Source organism: Lactuca saligna, chromosome 8 (assembly GCF_052625555.1).
Source record: "Lactuca saligna cultivar CGN05327 chromosome 8, ASM5262555v1, whole genome shotgun sequence".
Taxonomy (NCBI): domain Eukaryota; kingdom Viridiplantae; phylum Streptophyta; class Magnoliopsida; order Asterales; family Asteraceae; genus Lactuca; species Lactuca saligna.
This window is the reverse complement of record NC_136424.1, coordinates 105,280,068-105,304,198: the sequence shown is the minus strand read 5'-3', so window position 1 is coordinate 105,304,198 and position 24,131 is coordinate 105,280,068. Positions and strand designations below refer to the sequence as shown.

General features: G+C 38.9%; 1 long non-coding RNA gene and 1 pseudogene across 1 annotated transcript; both read right to left on the bottom strand.

Moving 5' to 3' along the window:
• Positions 1–15,595: 15,595 nt before the first annotated feature.
• On the bottom strand, positions 15,596–16,186 carry LOC145009977 (secreted RxLR effector protein 161 pseudogene; annotated as a pseudogene).
• A 3,419-nt stretch (positions 16,187–19,605) lies between these two features.
• Positions 19,606–20,368, bottom strand: LOC145008532 (uncharacterized). Its single transcript, XR_013663521.1, has 3 exons — positions 20,283–20,368; positions 19,961–20,107; positions 19,606–19,849 (listed from the first exon to the last, which is right to left on the bottom strand). It is a non-coding gene; the product is annotated as an uncharacterized LOC145008532 (long non-coding RNA).
• Positions 20,369–24,131: the final 3,763 nt, after the last annotated feature.

The following is a 24,131-nucleotide window of genomic DNA, read 5'->3' as shown; positions in this document are numbered from 1 at the left end:
AAAAGTTTGACGCCTTAACGTCCCATCCTCAAAAGCACTTGATTACCTGTTTAGTGTTTTCCTGAGAATACAAGTTGTTTGAAAAGTGTCAACACAAAGGTTGGTGAGTTCATAAGCTTTTATTAATAATCTTAGTAGAAGTCTTTCACATGTAAATGTCGCGTTTGTTTCAGAAAAATCCGATATTTTCCTTGAAATCCGTAAAATGTTGCCTTATAACCAAAGACCAAAATGTATAAGAAATCATCATTACTTAGTAGAAATGTCGTGAGTTTAAAATGATATGGAAAGTAAATTTTTAATCAACCTAAAACCAACTTCGGTTTTATGAAATCCCGTAAACTTTATGAATTGTTAACTCCCTAGGTGAGTCGCTATAATCATACTGTGACTATGTGAACCTGCCACAACGTTTCTCAGGCGTCGCGAAAATGAAATGACATTTGTCACCCGTAGACCTGCAGGTCCCACTATAGCTAGCAGCAAGGTGTGGGGTGTCAAACCCAATATAGATCTATATACAAGTATCACGTTCTCCCTCAAGGAGATTCTGATTATAACTACCAGGAATTATATCCCACACTCGGACGTACGGGGAGAGAGAGAGTCTCACAACATAGGTTAACAAGTTTACGTGAAATGTGTGTGAATATAAATCTTTCTTGTATGAATGTACCCTTTTTGTACGAGTGTGTTGAGTGATGTATCATAAACTATACCTATTATAGTTTATCTAAAATGTGTGTAATATGTATGAATTCTTTTATGGAAATGTATTAGTGTTGTGAATTTATCAAACTATACTTTTTATAGTTAAATAATACGTGTTCCAAAATGAATGAATAATATTTAGTATGAATGACTTAGTTTCAGTTCATAATGATAAACTAACAAGGAAACACATTCAAATATTAGAGCTTATGATTATACACTTTGCTCAACATAATACAAAGTGTTATGATATTTACATGCTGTTGGCTAACTTTAGCCATTCTGCCCTGTTTTGGAAAAATCATAGAAAAATCATACGAAGTCGAAAACTAGATCCGTAAACTCTGAGAGTTCACAAAATGTGTCTAGTTTACTCATAATTTTTATCACGATTTTTAATGACCTTCAACTTGTGTGAAAAAGTCCATAATCACAGACTGGTCCGGATTGTTGTTTGAAATGATAGGCAGTTTTGTAAAAATCACCATAAATTGTAGAAAAATCGTATGGATATGTGCAAGTAGTCATTTTAAAGATAAAAACATGAACTATTTGAACCTTGTACAGTTTTGAAAACAAAAATGTTCAAGATGCCCAAAACAGTCCGTGAATGGAGTTGAACTTTTCTGATGAAGGCTGTTAGAAAAATTTAGTTATGTTCTTGGTGTTTTAACTTGTATTCCCCCCTGAAAACTTGAGAAAACATGAAAATGTAGGGGTATGAACTCACCTTAAGTGATTTCAGTAGATGATTGTTGAAGAATGGAAGTTTTTAATTCAAGAACACTTGGAGATGCCTTGAAGGTTTTCGAGAATCTAACATTATGGTTATGGAGTTTGTGTAAGCAATCAAAGATTTGAGTAGAAGGAAGTGAAATAATAATAGGGAGGATGAATTTTTACTTACTAAGAGTGGAAGAACACTTGAAATCAGCCTTGAATCTCGAAAATTTGTGTAGAAAAAGTTTGAGAGAAAAGTGGTGTTTGTTACTTAGTGGAATGAGAGAAATGAGAGAAAATGAGGAGTGTGGTTGTTTGTTCCAGCTCAAAAAAAACGTGGGAGTGAGTGAAATTTGAGTGTAAGGGGACATTGAAGTGACATAGGTAAGGTGGGGAGGTATGGCTGGTCATAGAGTGGGTGTGGGGTGGTTGCTTGTGTCATAAGTTAAGGCAAAGTCAACACTCCACCTTAAATAAATCCCCCATTAGATCTTTATTATTTAGATAATGATTTTCATAAAAATATGTTTAAATTATGAATATTTAGGGTTTATTATGTTAAAATATAATTTCTGGAGAAAATCCCGCTTTAAAATCACGAAAAACGGGCTTAAAATGTTAAAAATATCAAAAATGGGCTAAAAGTGACAAATTCCCGAAGTCTGGCCGAGGTTCGGCCTTCTGATGCTGAAACCGAGAGGAGGGAGGGTATAAACCGAGAGGGGAGAAGAGAGAGGGAAGGAACCGAGAGGGGAGAAGAGAGAGGGAAGGAACCGAGAGGGGGGAGGAGAGAACAGAGGGTGCGAATAGACAGAGGGGCGGAGTAGAGATCGAGAGTAGGGAAGAGACAGAGAGGCGGGTAGAGACAGAGCGAGAAGAAGGGAGCAGATGAGGCGACAGAGAACCGAGGCTCGGTCCTCGCGTGCATTTAGCCAACAGAGGCTCGGTCCTCGCATTCTTTAGCCAACAGAGGCTCGGTCCTCGCATGCCACAGCCAACAGAGGCTCGGTCCTCGCATTCTTTAGCCAACAGAGGCTCGGTCCTCGCATGCCACAGCCAACAGAGGCTCGGTCCTCGCCTAAGAAGCCTCTCTTCTTGGTTTCGGTTCCTAAAGCCTATTTTTCTCGTTTTCGCCCCGTTTTAAGCCGTTTTTGACCCGGTTAAGGGCCGGAATGACCCGAATGATTCTAAAAAGTTACGGTAACTATTTGAGGGAGATTTGGGAGAGATTTCTCATACTTGGAGAGATTTGGGAGAGATTTGACATTCTTGGAGAGATTTCTCATACAAAGAGATATTTGAGAGAGATTTCGCATACTTGGAGAGATTTGGGAGAGATTTGACATTCTTTGAGAGATTTCTCGTACAAAGAGATATTTGAGAGAGATTTCACATACTTGGAGAGATTTGGGAGAGATTTGACATTCTTGGAGAGATTTCTCATACAGAGAGATATTTGAGAGAGATTTCAAGTGTGGCATTTGTGAGTGTTTGGCTCCGCAATGCAAGTCTCTTGAGCCCCGTTAAGTCATGGTTAAGGATCCCACACACTCCCAATGAGTATGCAACATGGTTTTTATCAGTTTAGTTCATTGATTAGCACTAGGGCTTAGGAAATTTTTAACACGAGACTTTTCTCAAGTGATGTTTTCCCATTAATATAGCAAGTTATACAGTACGAACATAACACAAACCCTAATACACAAGATTTAATCGAGTTGACCGGCTTGACCTGATGACTTGACTTGACTCAAGATTGACGATTGTCACATCATCCCCCCGTTAGAGGGAATTTTGTCCCGAAATTTAAATTCGGCTGGGAACTTCAAAGGTTTGGGAAAAGAGGTGGATACTTTTGCTTCATTTGATCTTCACGTTCCCAGGTAAACTCAGGCCCTCGTTTCGCGTTCCAACGAACCTTCACTATGGGAATGCGACTTTGTTTTGTTCTCTTGATCTCTCGATCCATGATTTCGACGGGTCCCTCCACAAAGTGGAGATTTTCATTAACTTCGATTTCTTCGAGTGGTATTACGAGTGTCTCATCAGACAGACACTTCTTTAAGTTGGATACGTGGAAGGTAGGGTGTACATTACTAAGTTCTTGTGGTAGTCGGAGTTTGTACGCCACAGGACCAATCCTAGCAAGGATTTCGAACGGACCGATGTACCTTGGGTTTAGTTTCCCCCGTTTACCGAAACGTATCATCCCCTTCCAGGGGGAAACTTTTAGTAGTACCCGGTCTCCGACCTGGAATTCTAAAGGTTTGCGTCGCTTATCCGCGTAAATCTTTTGTCGATCACGAGACGCTTTTAGTCTTTCCCGAATTTGAATGATCTTTTCTGTGGTTTCCCTTATGATTTCAGGCCCAGTAAGGGTGCTATCAGGGACGTGCCCTCTGGCTAGCTGAGTATCTCCTACTTCGGTCCAACACAGTGGTGATCTACACTTGCGACCGTAGAGAGCTTCGAATGGAGCGACTCCAATGCTAGTGTGATAGCTGTTATTATAAGAGAATTCGATAAGCGGTAGATGGGTATCCCATGCCTTACCAAAATCTATCACACAGGCTCTCAGCATGTCTTCCAATGTCTGGATGGTTCTCTCGCTTTGTCCGTCAGTTTGTGGATGGTAGGCCGTACTCATGTCTAGCCTGGTTCCCAGAGACTTCTGTAGGGACTGCCAGAAACGCGAGATGAATCTACTATCTCGATCAGAGATAATGGATGTTGGTACACCATGTAGTTGCAAGATCTCTTTAATGTACGACCTGGTTAACTTCTTCATCTTGTCTGTTTCCTTTATTGGCAGGAAGTGCGCGGACTTGGTCAATCTGTCCACAACCACCCATATGGTATCCATCCCACCTGATGTCTTAGGCAGTTTGGTTATGAAGTCCATGGTTATTTGCTCCCACTTCCACTCGGGTATATCCGGTTGTTGAAGTAGTCCTGATGGCTTCTGATATTCCACCTTGACCTTGGCGCAAGTGAGGCACTTGCTCACATAAGTAGCAATTTCAGCCTTCATGTTTGGCCACCAGTATAACCTTTTGAGGTCGAGATACATCTTATCTGACCCAGGGTGAATGGAGTATCGAGTCTTGTGGGCCTCGTTCATTACAACGTCTCGGTACCCACCGAACTTCGGTGTCCAGATTCGATTCATGAGATAACGAGTTCCATCCCCTTTGACTTCCAAGTTCTTATCCATCCCCCTTAGTGCTTCGCTTGCCACGTTTTCTGGTTTCAAGGCTTCAAATTGGGCATCCTTGATCTGGGTGGCCAGTTGGGAGTGGATGGTCATGGCTAGGGATTTTACTCGGCGACCCGTGTATTCTTTCCTTCTTAAGGCATCGGCTACTATATTGGCCTTGCCCGGGTGGTAGCGAATTTCACATTCGTAGTCATTCAGTAATTCCACCCATCTTCTTTGGCGCATGTTAAGTTCTTTCTGATTGAGAATGTGCTGAAGACTTTTGTGATCAGTGAAGATGGTGCACTTGGTGCCGTAGAGGTAGTGCCTCCAGATATTCAGGGCGAACACCACCGCTCCCAGTTCAAGGTCGTAGGTTGTATAGTTAACTTCATGTGTCTTCAGTTGCCTTGATGCATAAGCGATGACTTTTCCCCTTTGCATGAGCACACAGCCGAGGCCTTGATTCGAAGCATCGCAATACACCACAAAATCATCGGTTCCTTCTGGAAGAGACAAGACAGGTGCGCTGCATAGGGCTTGCTTTAGTGTCTGGAAGGCGGCTTCTTGTTTATCTTCCCATTCGAACACTACACCTTTCTGAGTCAAGGTGGTAAGAGGCTTAGCGATCTTGGAGAAGTTTTGTATGAATCTTCGATAGTAGCCTGCGAGTCCCAAAAACTATCGGATTTCTGTTGGCGTTGTAGGTGTTGACCAATCTTTGATTGCTTTGATCTTTGAGGGGTCTACATGTATTCCTTCCTTGCTTACTACGTGGCCAAGGAATCCTACTTCACGGAGCCAAAATTCACACATTGAGAATTTGGCGTAAAGCTTCTCGGTTCTTAAAATCTCCAGAACTAGTCGTAGGTGTTGTCTGTGCTCTTCTTCGCTCCTCGAATAGACCAAGATATCGTCGATGAATACGATGACGAATTTATCCAAGAAGGGTCGACACACTCGATTCATCAAATCCATGAACACCGCAGGCGCGTTAGTTAACCTGAATGGCATCACTACAAACTCATAGTGCCCATAACGAGTTCTGAATGCCGTCTTGGGGATATACTCTTCCTGAACTCGTAGTTGATGATAGCCTGACCTCAGGTCAATTTTTGAAAAGTAGCTGGCTCCTTGGAGCTGGTCGAAGAGGTCATCGATTCGGGGTAGGGGATAACGGTTCTTGATAGTGAGTTTGTTTAGTTCTCGATAATCTATGCACATGCGAAAAGACCCATCCTTCTTCTTTACAAATAAGACTGGTGCTCCCCAGGGCGAGAAGCTTGGCCTGATGAACCATTTGCTCAATAGTTCATTCAACTGGCTGGATAGTTCTTGCATTTCTACCGGTGCTAAGCGATATGGAGCCTTGGCGACGGGGGTAGCTCCTGGGATTAAGTCGATCCGAAATTCGACTTGTCGTGCGAGTGGTACACCTGGCAGATCGTCTGGGAAAACATCAGGGAAGTTGCATACTTCTGGAATTTCTTTGATGTCCTTCACCTCCTGTTTCTTGTCTACGATGTGGGCTAAGAAAGCATGGTATTGCTTTCGGAGGTACTTTTGGGTTTTAACACAAGAGATGATTTGTAGGTTCGCACTAGGTTTATTGCCATAAACGGTGAGAACGTTGCCATTCGGCAGATTGAGGCAGACGGCCCTTTCGTAACATAGAATGTCGGCACGATGAAGGCTTAACCAATCCATACCAATGATTATATCGAAGCTTTTTATGGTGACCGGCATAAGGTCAATTTTGAACAAATGGTTGTCTAGAGTGAGAGTACACCCTATGTAAATATCATTAGCGCGCTCAACCTTTCCATTTGCCATTTCTACGATGTAAGAATCTTCTAGTGGTTGAGAATTTTGCTTAAGTATATGTTTGAATTGGTGACTTATGAAACTTCTTTCTGCCCCACTATCGAAAAGTACGCATGCATAAGAGTTATTGAGGAGGAACGTACCAGTAACCACAGAGGGATCCTTGACTGCTTCTCCCTGCCCTAAAGTTAGGACTCTCCCTACACCCCCAACATTAGGGGTTCGTGCCTTGGGGCAGTTCCTCCTGAAGTGTCCCGTTTCACCACATCCATAGCAGGTTTGGCTTGCTCCGGTGTTGGCGGTCGTAGCGACTTGTGCGGCGGGTTGGGTAGTCGCTCTACAGAATCGTGCAGTGTGCCCTTTTTTGTTACAGTTATTGCAGTGTAACTCTCGACAAGCACCGTTATGGTGGTAGTTACACTTGTTGCACTTTGGAAGAGTTCCTGTATACTGTTTCGGTGGCGCTGGAGCGGCAACAGTAGTGGCGGCACGAACAGCAACAATCTGTTGCTTTTTGGCGGGGTCCTGAATTGGTTGTTTCTTTCTATTGCCCCAGAACTTCCTCTTGTTGTTCCCTCCTTTTGTTCGGTCGGTGGTGGTTATCATGGTACCACGGCTAGCCCTGTGATCTATGAGTTGTTGTGCCAATTCCTTGGCACTCTCAAAGGTAGTGGGTTTCGAGGCCAATACACTATCTTGAATCTGGGATGACAGCCCCCAGAGATATCGTTCCACCTTCTTCTCTTCTGGAGTGACCATTGTTGGACAGAGGAGTGCTAGGTCGTTGAAACGGGCAGTATAAGTTTCAAGATCAGTGCCTGTCATTCTGAGGTTCCAAAGTTCTTCAAGTTTTTGTATTTCGCCCCTCGGGCAGTATTCCTTTAACATTAGGGCTTTCAAATCCTCCCAGCTGATTGCGTTAGCTACTACAGGAGTAAGTGATTTAACTCGGCCATTCCACCAAGTAAGTGCTTTTCCAGTGAAAGTGAATGCCGCATACTTGACCTTGCTCGCTTCAGGACAAGCGCAGATTTCAAAAACTGCCTCGGTCCTTTCGAACCATTGCACCAGTGTGATAACGCCCCCGCTTCCATTGAAAGGGTCGGGTTTGCCATTCGTGAAGTCTTTGTAAGAGCACTCCCTCGTACGCCCCGTGCTGTCCCCATGAATGGAATTGGTAGCTCCGGATCCAGAACCGCCAGAACCATTGGTTCCCATTTGCGACATTGCTGCCGCCACGGCTGCCGTTACTGCAGCCTGGAACATTGCAGGATCAAACTGCGGAGGTGGTGGTGGAGGTGGCACTGTGTTGTTGTAAGGCCTTGGTCTTTTCCTTGGTGGCATGGTTCTATCATAAAAAAAATGACTAGTCGGTAAGACTTCAATAGTGATAATGAGTCGAGTGTTACTGGTTTCATCCCTCTTGTATTTTATCATAACTTTATTATTCGTAAACTGTTTGTGTGATCAGGTTATGATGTATAGTGCCAAACATTCAATAAATAAAACACATGCCAAATTTCATTGATAACTTTTAGTACATAACGTTTAGAGGGAAAAGTTTGACTTCATAAGGGTCTACATTACATCGTTACAAAAGGTAGTTTTGGTATTACAAAAGCCCTTTGAATAGTGTAATCACATAGTCGCAGGGTCAACCTACATACAAAGAGTAGCACCAACGCGTACTCATAAAATTTTACTGCTAAGACGTGGGAATAGTAACGAGTTCTAATCACTGCGACCCTTATTTGACGGAGGCTGCGATGATGTCGATGCGCCCTGTAGTTCCGCCAATCTGCGTTCGGCTGCAACCATTCTCTCTTCGAGTGCCATGTATCTTTCCCGATACTCTCTTGTTTCTGCTTGGGCTGCGAGAAGGTCTTGAATGAGTTGGTCTCTGTGGTGGGAGTCTCGTTCCAGGTCTCTGGTGTGATCAGTAGTAGACTGTACGATGGCACTTAACTCCCAGACTTAATCGGTCGTCGTCCTACCACGATCATCCATACTTGCTATTCTTTGTATCATGACGGGGAGAGCTCTATCAGCCAGTCCACCATGAGTGAGATCATAGTAACCTCGTTGGTAGCCATATGGTGACCGCTGGCGTTGTTGTCGGCTCCATCTTTCGATCGTTGTTACCTAAGGGGGTTCAGGTCCGTTGTATCCAAAACGGTGCGCGGGTACCCTCGCGATGTAGGGGGGGTTGAATACTTCTGGTGGTTCCTCCGCTTCGTTCCCAAACATGACTATCTCATCACCTTCCTCTTCTTCCTCTTCGTCTTCCTCTTCTTCTTGGTCGTCTTCCTCTTCTTCTTCTTGTTCGTCTTCCTCCTCGGGATCCTCTTTGGGATCCTCCTCGGGATCCTCTTCGGGATCCCTCCCGCGTTTCCCTGATTGGGAAAATAGGGGTCCCCGGGTATATGAAATCCTGCCATGTCGTCTGCACGAGAAACGGGGTTAAGAAGCACATATCGGAAAATAATAATCTGGCGCTATAGAAACGTACAAATAATCCTATAGTATTTTTAAATGTTTATATTTGGTTCTTAGCGTGTTCTTTATGGAGTGTAATTAGGTTATCAGATTTGTCGCTCATTACGACTATTCCTTAGTGTGCGTAATTTACTTCTTGGACGGATATAGTTGATCAGGCTATATCCCTCCCAGAACTGATTACACATGCTAAGGCGTATTAATAATGTTCGACTCCTCCTCTTTCAATTTATGTTCTCCTAAGTTATGACACCATGCTGGTATAGAATGCATGTAAGTATACTTTAAAACAAGAAATTATTTGTTTTCTAAAAGTACAACTCGTTAAAGCATTTTAAGAATCAGAGACTTTTAGTCCCAAATGTGTTTATAGTTTGTATATCTTATGTGGATTGACATACTTAATTCACTATAAACCGTGCTCTGATACCAATCTATCACACCCCCAAACCAAGGATGGCGTAAACGTCTGGGGGTGGAGGACTTCATGTATAGTATCATAACCACAATTTCAATAGTAATTTAAGCAAACACAACCAACATATATATAATTGAAAAAGTTACATCACTTGTATGAATTACATGTTTCAAAATCAATTACAATATGTTGTCAAAATATGAAAAGTTTGACGCCTTAACGTCCCATCCTCAAAAGCACTTGATTACCTGTTTAGTGTTTTCCTGAGAATACAAGTTGTTTGAAAAGTGTCAACACAAAGGTTGGTGAGTTCATAAGCTTTTATTAATAATCTTAGTAGAAGTCTTTCACATGTAAATGTCGCGTTTGTTTCAGAAAAATCCGATATTTTCCTTGAAATCCGTAAAATGTTGCCTTATAACCAAAGACCAAAATGTATAAGAAATCATCATTACTTAGTAGAAATGTCGTGAGTTTAAAATGATATGGAAAGTAAATTTTTAATCAACCTAAAACCAACTTCGGTTTTATGAAATCCCGTAAACTTTATGAATTGTTAACTCCCTAGGTGAGTCGCTATAATCATACTGTGACTATGTGAACCTGCCACAACGTTTCTCAGGCGTCGCGAAAATGAAATGACATTTGTCACCCGTAGACCTGCAGGTCCCACTATAGCTAGCAGCAAGGTGTGGGGTGTCAAACCCAATATAGATCTATATACAAGTATCACGTTCTCCCTCAAGGAGATTCTGATTATAACTACCAGGAATTATATCCCACACTCGGACGTACGGGGAGAGAGAGAGTCTCACAACATAGGTTAACAAGTTTACGTGAAATGTGTGTGAATATAAATCTTTCTTGTATGAATGTACCCTTTTTGTACGAGTGTGTTGAGTGATGTATCATAAACTATACCTATTATAGTTTATCTAAAATGTGTGTAATATGTATGAATTCTTTTATGGAAATGTATTAGTGTTGTGAATTTATCAAACTATACTTTTTATAGTTAAATAATACGTGTTCCAAAATGAATGAATAATATTTAGTATGAATGACTTAGTTTCAGTTCATAATGATAAACTAACAAGGAAACACATTCAAATATTAGAGCTTATGATTATACACTTTGCTCAACATAATACAAAGTGTTATGATATTTACATGTTGTTGGCTAACTTTAGCCATTCTGCCCTGTTTTGGAAAAATCATAGAAAAATCATACGAAGTCGAAAACTAGATCCGTAAACTCTGAGAGTTCACAAAATGTGTCTAGTTTACTCATAATTTTTATCACGATTTTTAATGACCTTCAACTTGTGTGAAAAAGTCCATAATCACAGACTGGTCCGGATTGTTGTTTGAAATGATAGGCAGTTTTGTAAAAATCACCATAAATTGTAGAAAAATCGTATGGATATGTGCAAGTAGTCATTTTAAAGCTAAAAACATGAACTATTTGAACCTTGTACAGTTTTGAAAACAAAAATGTTCAAGATGCCCAAAACAGTCCGTGAATGGAGTTGAACTTTTCTGATGAAGGCTGTTAGAAAATTTTAGTTATGTTCTTGGTGTTTTAACTTGTATTCCCCCCTAAAAACTTGAGAAAACATGAAAATGTAGGGGTATGAACTCACCTTAAGTGATTTCAGTAGATGATTGTTGAAGAATGGAAGTGTTTAATTCAAGAACACTTGGAGATGCCTTGAAGGTTTTCGAGAATCTAACATTATGGTTATGGAGTTTGTGTAAGCAATCAAAGATTTGAGTAGAAGGAAGTGAAATAATAATAGGGAGGATGAATTTTTACTTACTAAGAGTGGAAGAACACTTGAAATCAGCCTTGAATCTCGAAAATTTGTGTAGAAAAAGTTTGAGAGAAAAGTGGTGTTTGTTACTTAGTGGAATGAGAGAAATGAGAGAAAATGAGGAGTGTGGTTGTTTGTTCCAGCTCAAAAAAAACGTGGGAGTGAGTGAAATTTGAGTGTAAGGGGACATTGAAGTGACATAGGTAAGGTGGGGAGGTATGGCTGGTCATAGAGTGGGTGTGGGGTGGTTGCTTGTGTCATAAGTTAAGGCAAAGTCAACACTCCACCTTAAATAAATCCCCCATTAGATCTTTATTATTTAGATAATGATTTTCATAAAAATATGTTTAAATTATGAATATTTAGGGTTTATTATGTTAAAATATAATTTCTGGAGAAAATCCCGCTTTAAAATCACGAAAAACGGGCTTAAAATGTTAAAAATATCAAAAATGGGCTAAAAGTGACAAATTCCCGAAGTCTGGCCGAGGTTCGGCCTTCTGATGCTGAAACCGAGAGGAGGGAGGGTAGAAACCGAGAGGGGAGAAGAGAGAGGGAAGGAACCGAGAGGGGAGAAGAGAGAGGGAAGGAACCGAGAGGGGGGAGGAGAGAACAGAGGGTGCGAAGAGACAGAGGGGCGGAGTAGAGATCGAGAGTAGGGAAGAGACAGAGAGGCGGGTAGAGACAGAGCGAGAAGAAGGGAGCAGATGAGGCGACAGAGAACCGAGGCTCGGTCCTCGCGTGCATTTAGCCAACAGAGGCTCGGTCCTCGCATTCTTTAGCCAACAGAGGCTCGGTCCTCGCATGCCACAGCCAACAGAGGCTCGGTCCTCGCATTCTTTAGCCAACAGAGGCTCGGTCCTCGCATGCCACAGCCAACAGAGGCTCGGTCCTTGCCTAAGAAGCCTCTCTTCTTGGTTTCGGTTCCTAAAGCCTATTTTTCTCGTTTTCGCCCCGTTTTAAGCCGTTTTTGACCCGGTTAAGGGCCGGAATGACCCGAATGATTCTAAAAAGTTACGGGAACTATTTGAGGGAGATTTGGGAGAGATTTCTCATACTTGGAGAGATTTGGGAGAGATTTGACATTCTTGGAGAGATTTCTCATACAAAGAGATATTTGAGAGAGATTTCGCATACTTGGAGAGATTTGGGAGAGATTTGACATTCTTGGAGAGATTTCTCATACAGAGAGATATTTGAGAGAGATTTCAAGTGTGGCATTTGTGAGTGTTTGGCTCCGCAATGCAAGTCTCTTGAGCCCCGTTAAGTCATGGTTAAGGATCCCACACACTCCCAATGAGTATGCAACATGGTTTTTATCAGTTTAGTTCATTGATTAGCACTAGGGCTTAGGAAATTTTTAACACGAGACTTTTCTCAAGTGATGTTTTCCCATTAATATAGCAAGTTATACAGTAAGAACATAACACAAACCCTAATACATAAGGTTTAATCGAGTTGACCGGCTTGACCTGATGACTTGACTTGACTCAAGATTGACGATTGTCACATCATGACCAATGCATGTCTTGGAATCTATTAGGTCAAAATGAGTTTTTTTGACCAAATGTTCCATGCATGATGCTAAAACTGAATATTACTCCAGATCCAAAGCATCAAAGGCCCAAAATGACCTAGAGATTCATAAAGTTGCAAACTTTATGAGATCTCACCACCAATAATTAAGGACATGATGATTAAGGCATAGAAACCTAGATTTATACACAACAAACCATAAAACTTGGAACTTAGGGTCTTACAAGAGTCCATGAGATGCATACTAAGATGGTGGGAAGAGTTGCTTGAAAGGAAGTAATAACATGTAAACATACAATCTTCAACCAATTCTAGCCACCTTGTACACCACCGAGGATTGGTGCAAAGAATTTCAACAAATCCGAATAAGAACACAACACATGGATTGTCGAATAAGAACTTCCATAGAAGCATGTCATATCCATATCATACCATTTATGATCATTGTATTCTTCAATTGATGAATGGAAATATGTGAGTTATTTGTGCATTTCTTCTCGAGTGGTGATCTACAAAGATGTGGATTCCCGTCATAGTTTGCCTCTGCGAATGTGCCAAACTATGCTTTCATTTCTGGGAGTTTGCATGACAGATTTTTATGAGAAACATTAAAGTACTAATTAAAATTTGGCCTATTTTTTCATGTAAAAGAGCCTTTCACAGGGAAAATGTCTACTCTGAGGTCCAACTAAACATGGCGTCTATGAATGGCAACCATCTTCTCCTACTTTTCACTCGATCATTAAAGCTTCTATTTACGCTGCGATCAAAGCCTCGACACATGAATGGAACCATCGCTTGGGACATCCATCTATCTCTATACTGAAAACATTATATTGTAGTTTTCCATGACAAATTCCAAGTATTTATAAATTTTCCTATAATCCATGCAACATTAATAAAAGTCACAAACTTCCATTTCGTGATTCTACCATCTCTACAACTGCTCCTCTTGAATTGTTCGACTTATTGAAATAAAATATAACTAATGTTATTAGCCTATTTTAGAATAATAGACAAGTAGTGACATTAACCAATTCATTCAAAGATGGTAAATTCAATAAAAAATAAGAGAAACCTGGTGCTCATGCAATTATATCTTAAGGGAGGGTGTATCAGGCAAAATGTTGGAAAATATGTTATGTAAGTTACTGCAATTTGGCAGATTATATGAGACGGAAAATGAAGCAGAAACATAACACAAAATCCATATGCACAACCCGACACATAACCAAGAATAAAGCATAAACATAACACGAAAAACATGTACTGAAAGTGAAGCGGAGGAGGTTCTATTTATGGATGATCATGGAAAGATTCCTTAAAGAATCATCAAGGAAATAATAAAACGTAAACATATAAAATTCAATCGAGTCTAGCCAAAGTACGCCACCGAGGATTGGTGCAAAGAATTGCAACAAATCCCAATAAGAACACAACACATGTCGAATAAGAACTTCCATAAAATCATGTCATATCAATATCATACCATTTCTGATCATTGTCTTCTTCAACCGATGAATTGGTCAGATGTGAATTATTCATGCATTTCTTCTCTAGTGGTGGTCTACAAAGAAGTGGATTCCCTTCATAGCTCTCCTCTGTGAAGGTGCCAAACTATGCATTCATTTCTTGGAGTCTGCCTGATAGATTGTTATGAGAAACATTGAAAGTAGATAGAGAGGTAAGCTCAGTCAATTCAGATGGAACTTTGCCAGTCAAACCATTTGAAGAAAGGTCCATGTTCTTTATATTTGCAAGATTTGAGAAGCTCACTAGAATGGGTCCAGTGAGGTGATTATGAGATAGGTTTAAAGCACTAAGTTGGGTTAAGAATCCCAGTTCTTATGGAATTTCACCTGTTAGCTTGTTACAGGAAAAATCCAATCCCGTCATGTAATCAACGATACCACCCTTGTAGATGAAAGCGATCCTTTTTGTTGTAAACTGAACTTGGTCTTGTGTTTCGAATACATCAATGGCGGAGTGGATATATTGCTCCACCCATAGAATCCTCCCATAATGCAAAGCTGGACGAAGGGTATATGGGGACCAAAGTATGATACTTTTTTCGAAAGCAAGGTCAGTTGGGCCACTAATATTTTGAAGGCATCTAGGTAATGAACTAGAAAAACGAGTTACCTGATAAGTCTATTAAACCACATTACCTAATTGACACAACTGCTTAGGAATAGAGCTACTGAAGTTATTTTTTTAAAAGAATTTCCAAGGAATTGTGAGACAAGTCTATATCCCGTAAGTTGTGTTGGTGAATTAAAAACCTGAGAATATTAATAACACATCCTTTAGGTATTTTCACATTACAGTTAGATAGCTCAAGACTTTCCAACTAGAACTTTGGAATCCAGCCTAAAGGTTCTTCTATTTCTACCTTAAATATATCATTGTCGCTTCTGAATCGAACCACCTCAAGCTTTATATGACTGGAGAACGAGCTGAAAGGTAATGAACCTTCAAACATGTTATTACTAAAATCGATGTACTCTAGAGATGTAAGATTAGCAATGATTGATTGCACAATTTGTTGGTTCAAAACAAATGAACAATGCAAAATGCAAAAAAGCTCTCGTGTAATATTCTATGTTAAACAAAGAACAGAAGGCGGCAATATATAGTAGAACTTACAACTAAAAAAGTAAATGCTGGAAACATGAAAAGACTTAAGTAAAAGCAGGAAATATGAAAGAGTTCAACTGTTATGAAGACAGACACGAGTGCACTTATTTTACTTTATTTCATTGACTTTGAACCAATCTTCAACACCCCCTTTGATTCAAAGCTTCCAATGCCAATACAAGCTCGAAGACGCTGAAAAAGTGTAGGGGGAAGAGCCTTAGTGAACATATCGGCCAACTGTTCTCAAGTAGGACAAAACTCCACCGATCTTACACTTGCTGCCACCAAGTCGCGAATGTAGTGATGCTTAATTTCGATATGCTTGGTATGCCCATGCACAACTGGGTTTCTTGTCATGCCAACTATTGATTGACTGTCACAATAAATCACAGTTGGTTCCCTTTGTTCCTGCATAAGATCACCCATAAGTGTTCGTAACCACACAGCTTGACACGCGGTAATTATGACTGACACATATTCCGCCTTAGTTGATGATAAAGGTACCATTGCTTGCTTCTTTGGCTGCCATGAAATTATTCCAGACCCAGTACTGAAGCAATTCTCTATTTTACTTTTCCTGTCTTCTTGTGATCCTCCCCAATCATTGTCACTGTATCCTTTTAGCACAAACCTTTTAAAGTTCACATACCAGATACCATAATGCTTGGTACCAGCTAAGTAATGAATAATTCTTTTGACAGCTCCATAGTGTTGTTTTGTGGGTTTGTGCATGAATCTTGAAACTACTCCCAATGAAAAACTTATGTCTAGTCTTCTGCAAGTGAGGTAGATTAACCTCCTAACTATGCTCCTGTAATTTTGAGGATCTGTCATTACTGTGCTATCTTCACATGTTAGCTTTTCATTAGTTTTCATAGGAGTTGTGACTTATTCAATATTCTCCATGTTGAGACCCTTTAGCATGTCTGATACATATTGTTCTTAAGCAATAAAAATACCAGTGTTTGTTTGCTTTATTTCAATCCCAAGAAAATAATGTAGGTTTCTAAGGTCTGTCATTTCAAACGTCTTCATCATCTCCATTTTAAATTGATAAATAAGCTCTTTAGACGACCCTATATAGATCATGTCATCAACATAGAGACTGACTAACATGATCCCTGCATCACCTTGCTTCTTATAATACATGGTAGGTTCACTTGGACATTTCTGAAAACCGTTGAAGCGAAATAAGTTGTCAATCTTGTTGTACCATGCACGCGGAGCTTGTTTAAGACCATATAATGCCTTCTTCAACCTATATGTCTTCCCTTCTTGCCCGGGAACAATAAATCCTTCGGGTTGTTGAACAAAAACTTCATCTTTGAGGTCCCCATTTAAGAATGCTAACTTAACATCAAACTGGTAAACTTCCCATTGTTGTTGTGCAGCTAATGCAAAAATTAACCTTATTGTCTCAATTCTTGCCACCGATGAGAATGTTTCATTGAAATCTACACCTTGTTCATGTCTAAAACAACGAGCAACTAATCTTTCTTTATGCTTTTGGAGACTACCATCGGCATTGAACTTTGTTTTAAAAACCCATTTTAAAGGAATTGAATGCTTTCCAGTTTCAGGTTTCACCAGATCCCATGTCTCATTCTTTTCGATCTCCATAATTTCTTCCTCAATTTCTTTCTTCTAGTTATCATCTTGAAGTGCCACATCTGTTGAGACTGGATCACCAATGAATAGGGCAATAGTGCTATCATAAATTCCATTCAAGTTCCTATATATGAGTGGTGGAGTTTCTAGAGACAACACATCAGAAGAGCCAAATGTGGTCCTCGAGGGCGTAGCAGAAGATGATTCATCATGAGTAGAGCTTGGTGTCAGACTTGATAGAGGAGACATGGGTGTATTGATCAGATGATCATGCACTTCATCTTTTACATTTTCAAATGAATTTGGCTATGGCATTAAGTTTGTGTGAGCAGATGTATCCACATAACTTGAATATTCTTCAAAAATCACATCATGATTGATAATAATATACTTATTTATAGATCAAATAACCTGTAGGCCTTTGACATTGTACAATACCCCACAAAGATGTATTTCTTGTACTTCTCTTCTAGCTTGTGCCAATTTGTGGTGACCAATGCATAGCATAAACAACCAAAAATGCACAAATGATCAACAGTGTGCTTGAACTCGAAAGGTGTTTTATTCCATACTGCTTTGTTGGGAGATAGATTAAGGAGATACACAACTGTGGCTACATCTTCTGCCCAAAAGGAGTCAGACAACTTAATTTTTTTTAGCATTGATCGAGCCATCTCCACAATAGTCCTATTTTTACTCTCTGTGATTCCGTTTTGCTTAGGTGTGTAAGGAGCTGTCAATTCTCTTCTTATTCCTTCTTCTTCACATAATGTGGTGACTTCCTTTGAGATGAATTCACCGCCTCTGTCATTTCTTAAAATCTTGATTACAACATTTCCTTGTTTTTGACAAGGTATTTGAATTTTTTGAAGTGCTCGAAGGCTTCAAATTTCGCTTTGGTGAAGTAGACCCAGCACATACGAGTGAAATCATCAATAAAAAGCAAGAAGTACTTACTCCCTAAGTGTGATTATGTCCTTATTGGACCACAAATATCTGCACATACTAGCTCTAGTGTTGCTCGTCTTGCTTACCGCTTCGGAAAGGATCTTCGTGTTTGCTTACCTAAGACACACCCTTCACACACATGCGTGGAATCTCTTATGGTTGGCAGCGCGTTTACCATCTATTTTCTTGTTAATAGTTGTAGACCTTTTACATACAAATGACCATATCGATAGTGCCATAATCTTGACTCATCATCCTTGATACACATCTTCATATATCCTTCTCTTCGTGAAAAATCTACTGGAAACATCCTATTTCCATCATTTTTGAGTATAATAGAAATTCACCATTTTGTTTCTTTACTACAAAACCATCATTTTCAAATTCTACCTTCAATCCATTTTCAATTAACTGGCCTACACTTATCAGATTGTGGGCAGACCTGGTGTAAAATGAACATCATTGATGAGTTTATCCTTTCCTTCGATGCAAACCGTCACAACTCCTATTCCTTTTATCGCAATTGGTTAATCATTGTTGAGACGAACACATGATTTTCCTATCTTGTTTAGGATTTGAACTTGTCACGTACACTGGTTATATGATTAGAGCATGAACTATCTATATACCATATCTCCTTTGTGACATCAACCAAATGAATGTGGGTCATGAATAAGTAATCTTCATTCTCTTCAAATTCCTCTTCAGTGTACTTTGCTTGGTTTTGATTTGTCCAACAATCTTCTTCTTTATGACCAAACTTCTTACAATGATCACATTGAACTAGTGACCCTTGTGATCTCCCTTGACCACGACCACAAGATGATGCTCTGCCTCTTCCTCGACCAAAGGAATATCTACCTTGTTCTCATTGGATTTGAAATTCATGTTCTTCATCTTGAGTCTGAGATCTTTTGATTATAGCTTCATGTTCTTGTAATGAGCCCATTAGTTCATCAAAGGAAAATGTTGCAAGATCCTTTGACTCAATAGCCACCACAACATGGTCGAATTTAGAAGGTAGCCTCCTCAGTAATTTTGCAACAACAACTTTATCAGAGATTTTATTATCTCCATAAGCATGCATCTGAATCACAATCGAAGATGCTTTTGCTAGGTACTCTTGAACAGTTTCACTTGGTTTCATATTAAGGTCTCAAACTTTCTTCTTAGGGACTGGAGTTTAACTGTGATCACATTTGCTGATCCTTGATATTTAGTTTTGAGAATGTTCTAGGCATCTCGTGATGTGACTGCTGTAGCGATTCTGGGAAAGATTGTTTCATCAATAGCTTGTTGGATGAAAAACAAGGCTTTTGCATCTTTCTTTTGATTTTCTCTTTGATGTGTCTCATCCGTGCTTGCTTCCGCATACCCATTTTCAACAAGATCCCACAAATCTTGTGACTTGAACAAAGTCTTCATTTTGGTACTCGAAAAATCGTAGGAGTCTCCCTTAAAGATTGGAATTTGAGGGTGAGACATGCTAATATTGTTGAGGATTTATGCCATCAAAACAAACCAAAGAGACTTAGGAATGCAACCTAAGATATGATACCACAATGTTGGTTCAAAACAAATGAACAATGCAAAATGCAGAAAAGCTCTCATGTATTTTTCTATGTTAAACAAAGAACAGAAGGCTGCAATATATAGTAGAACTTACAACTGAAAAAGTAAATGCTGGAAACATGAAAAGACTTAAGTAAAAGTAGGAAATATGAAAGACTTTAATTGTTATGAAGATAGACACGAGAGCACTTATTTCACTTCATTTCATTGACTTTAAATTAGTCTTCAACACAATTATCCTTGTGAATCGATTTGAAGAAATATCTAACAACTAAAGAGATGATAGATTTTTCAAACACTGAGGCAGACTTCCATGGAGCATGTTGTTACTAAGATCCAACTCATGGAGGTTCTTCAACTCACGCAACCCTATCAGAAAGGTAAGTTACAAAAGATTAATATGACTTGCATTTGGCTTCAAAAAGATTACCCAAAAACTCATCAAGGAAAGGTAATGTTAGAAAATAATCACAACAATACCGTGATCAAGTATTGAGCCATTGAGCTCATTGTTCGCGAATGAGAGAGATTTTCGGGAAGATAATGCATGTATTGCTAAAGGGACACTCCCAGTAAAATGGTTGTTGCTCAAATCTAAGACATCCAGATTGTGAAAAGAGGCAAAAGCTGGATGACAACAAATTAAAAGAGGTTTACTAAACAAAAACCCTGAAAAAAGAATTTGTTACAAGTCATGTATTTATTTATTGATGGTTGAAGCTAGATAGGGTGTCGATGAGTTCTTAATTTAGAGAATAATAACACGTTCTTATAATATTAAGTAATGACGAAAGAAGGTTACCTTCCATTGGTAGTGTTCCACTGAAACCAGTATTGCTCAATAGGGGGACTTCCAAACTAGACAAATTAAAGAATACTGAATTAAATAAATCATTTTCATAAAACTGATTAGCAAAAATAGAAATTAATAAATAATATTTGTATTTAATTTCTTTATTGGTGATTTTTTTAAGATAAACATGCCTTGGATATGAAACGAGCTTCTCCATAAAAAAGAACTTGTAAGATCAAGAAACTTGAGGGATGGAAGGACACTAAGGCATGAGATGATGCTCTTGTGAATCTCGTGCGTGAAAGATTTATACTCTCCATCCTTTTCAATCTCGATATGGTCCTACAAGCTGAAAAAAGGAAGGCTCTTCATAGAGAAACCAAGCATTGTCTTGTAAAGTTTGTGAACATTGAAGAATTTAGGCTTCATTAGCATTCGAGAACCTTATCCATTATTCACAAGTTACAATGGCTAGGATAAGCTCATACATGTGGTAGAGAAAAGAGAATCATTTCTTTGGACAAACCGTCGTCTTATAAAGTTTGTAATTATGAAAGATTTATGATACCGATCGATTGGAGTTCAACTACTTTGGCTATGTTTGGTGTATTAAATGAAAAGCTAGTTGCTAGCCGATAACTGAAAAAATAGTTGTTAGCTGATAAAAAATGATATTTGGTAAAACCTAACTGGAAGATAAAAAATAACATAAAATGACATTTTTAAAAATATGTTTTTCATAATTAGTTAAGGGTATATTCGGAAAAAATAAGAGCTTCTGAAAAACTAGGCCAAGCAACTTTTTAAAAACCTAGCTTACAATCTATCTTTGACATGCTAAACATAACAATTTAAAAAAGCTTGAAAAATAAATTAACTCATTAAGTTTGAAAAATAAGCAAGCTTATTAGCTATTTATGTCGTACCAAATAGAGTCTTTATCTTTTGAACTATTCACAAGTTAACAAGCCTAAAAGAAGAAAAGTATTCATTTACCTTGGATATTCGGTGTGTCATTGAACTGGGTATCACTTAAATCCAACTCTTTCAGGTTAATCATATGTGATAATTCTGTCACACGAAAGAAAAATCATGCATCATATATTATGCATGCTATTTGCAGATGTAAACTTTGAAGCTAGTTTGGTTTGGAGCATTATATGCTTATTACTCTTTCTACATCAATATAGCTAAATTAGGTAGCCTTATTTAGAGTTTAACATCGGTCCAAAAAATATATGCCAATTCTCTTTGAGAAACAAAGCCACAATTAAAATTCAAATCCCTTAACCAAATCATCACCAACTTCCACACTAATCAAAAACCCAAATCTTATTGGGTTATGGACTTATGGATGTGGATCTGGTGTTCAGGAAAGAGACATTCAAACATGGTCATGCCAATAAGTGGGGCAGCATAGACGATTTCTCTTTCTAATGGGTGGGGTAACATGTACGATTACATGATGATGGCTCAGGGCCTCCAATTTTTTAGGGCCTCATTTTTTATACATCCCATAATTACAAATTATAGAGTTATATTTTTTTTTGCCTTATGTGCTATTGCAATAGACTAGATTAGAAGCAAAAAGCATAAAAAATGGAACTAATTGGAGCCAAGATCATTGGGAATACTAAATTTTTTATTTTCAATTCTATACCTTATCGGCTCTCGATCTCTTACTCTGAAATCTCACATTTGTCCTCGTTTTTCCTTATGGTGGTCGCTTAGTCAGCTAGAAAGAATAAAAAAACCCAAAAAACTAATACTATCTCTAAAATGATATGAGGATAAATTTACCAAAAAAAATTGATACTTCTAATGTTAATTGTACCAATGAGAATGAAATGACATGAATGTGACTATTAATGTCCCATGGGCCGGTTTTCTTTACCAATTTTTTATTATTGGAAAGGGTCTTATTTTTAATTTCTCTCCAAGCCTCAAATTAGTTTGTAGTGGCCCAAGGAGGTGGTGGTGCATTTATGATGACCTGGAGTGTTTTTTTTTTGAAACACAAAAATAAAATGGTAACCAGTTAAGAAGATTACTACCATCATGGTTTTATAAATTGGTGTACAAATGCTAGGTATCTTCGGGATCACACCATCACAGCCGGACTGTCAACACCACTGTAAGCCATTAACTCCACAGCAGAGCCGGAACACACCACAGCCAAGAACCACCCTGATTTGATCCTCCTTTCTATGTTTCTTTCTTTCTTATTGCTTATTTCTTTTTTCTGACTTTCTGTCTTTCTTGATTCTTCTTTCTTCATTCTTCCTTCTTCTTGCTTACTGATTCTTGCTAAAATAGAACAAGTTTCTGATGCTGCATCTTTCTCTGATCAACAACCATGATCAATCTTGTTGCTAATCTTCATGCTTGCTTCTTACTTTCTTGCTACAGATCATTCGATCCTTCTCTCACCAAACTTCTTGCTTTCATCCTCTCTTTCTTGCTGAGAACCAGGTGTGAACCTGGGTGCTCTGATACCAAGTGTTGTAACATGCTCTGCACAAGATCAAACATGCAATAATATTCACAACAAAAGAAACACATGCAATCTCAATCTCAAGGTAGGACAATTTTCATTCATGGAAAACAGAAAATACATACACGTCCCAATACAAAATCGAAGATAAACCCTACTCTACTTATACTATTTAATTAACATGCTAAAAAGAAGGAAAACTATTAGCTAAAAACCTCAAAGATAGGACTTACTAAGTCCACGATACTAAAACTCCACCAAACCAGGTCCTTCTTTGGACTAAGTCTTAACTATTAAACTTGTGGATAAAGAATCTGGACTGACCCATTCAAATCCATAACCGACTTGACCTGTATTCTACCCGAACCATCAAGATTAACCCAACACTACACACGGGGGATTTTCATTTTTGTAAGAATCCAAGGAGACTCACTATATTGGCAATTGCGTGATGGTTTTATGATGATATTAATTTTATTAATTACCTTGAATCTCGAAGGTACCATTGAAGCGACAGATGCTTAGATCCAACATCTCCAATTTCTCTAAGGCAGCAAATTCTACAATTCATTTGAATCTTTAAAACAGACATTTTTGCATGATAACTTAAAGAAGAAATGAAAAGAGAAAAACGTGCCACTGATGGGGAAGTTTCCATTCAAGTTAGTGCTCCCAAGAACCAAAAAATTGAGTGAAGAAAGTGTCTTCAATGCTGGAAGGATGCGGTTGTCAATATCATCATTCCAACTAAGGTCTAGCACCTCCAACTTCTTCAAACTCGACAATCTTTCAAGTCCTGCAAAAGAGAAAATTCTTTAACAAAGGCATCCTGGTCTTTTGATATTGAAAAGGGCAACTTAACTTTTTGAGCACAATCGGTAAAGAAAATACTAAAAAGTTGTATGTAGCATGAATTGCATGATTTGATTTACACATAAAGACTTAAGTTTGGACTTTGGTCTTTTACATATAGAAAAATATTATCCAACTATCAAGTTACCTACCTAGAAAGCGTCTTTCAGAGCATACATTAGTTGGATGTTGTGTTCATGAATTTGAAGAGAGTCGATTTACTAGAAAAAATTTGTTGGAACCAAAATACTAAAGTCTAAAGCATGCAACTAATCATGTTGTACCTGTCTTCACAACCTCTTTATCAAGAAAATCATGATAGATTGAGACTTTTTAACTCTAAAATAAAGAAACAAGGAAAAATTCAATGGCCAAAACTCGTTTCGAGACTCTATGTAAGGTTTATCGCCCCTCTCAAATTGTACAAAGAAAGCTCTGTGACATGTCCGGTGGTTGTGTTCAGTTGACCCTCTCCCAATCACAACAGTTGCTACCACCATTTCTAGGGGTAT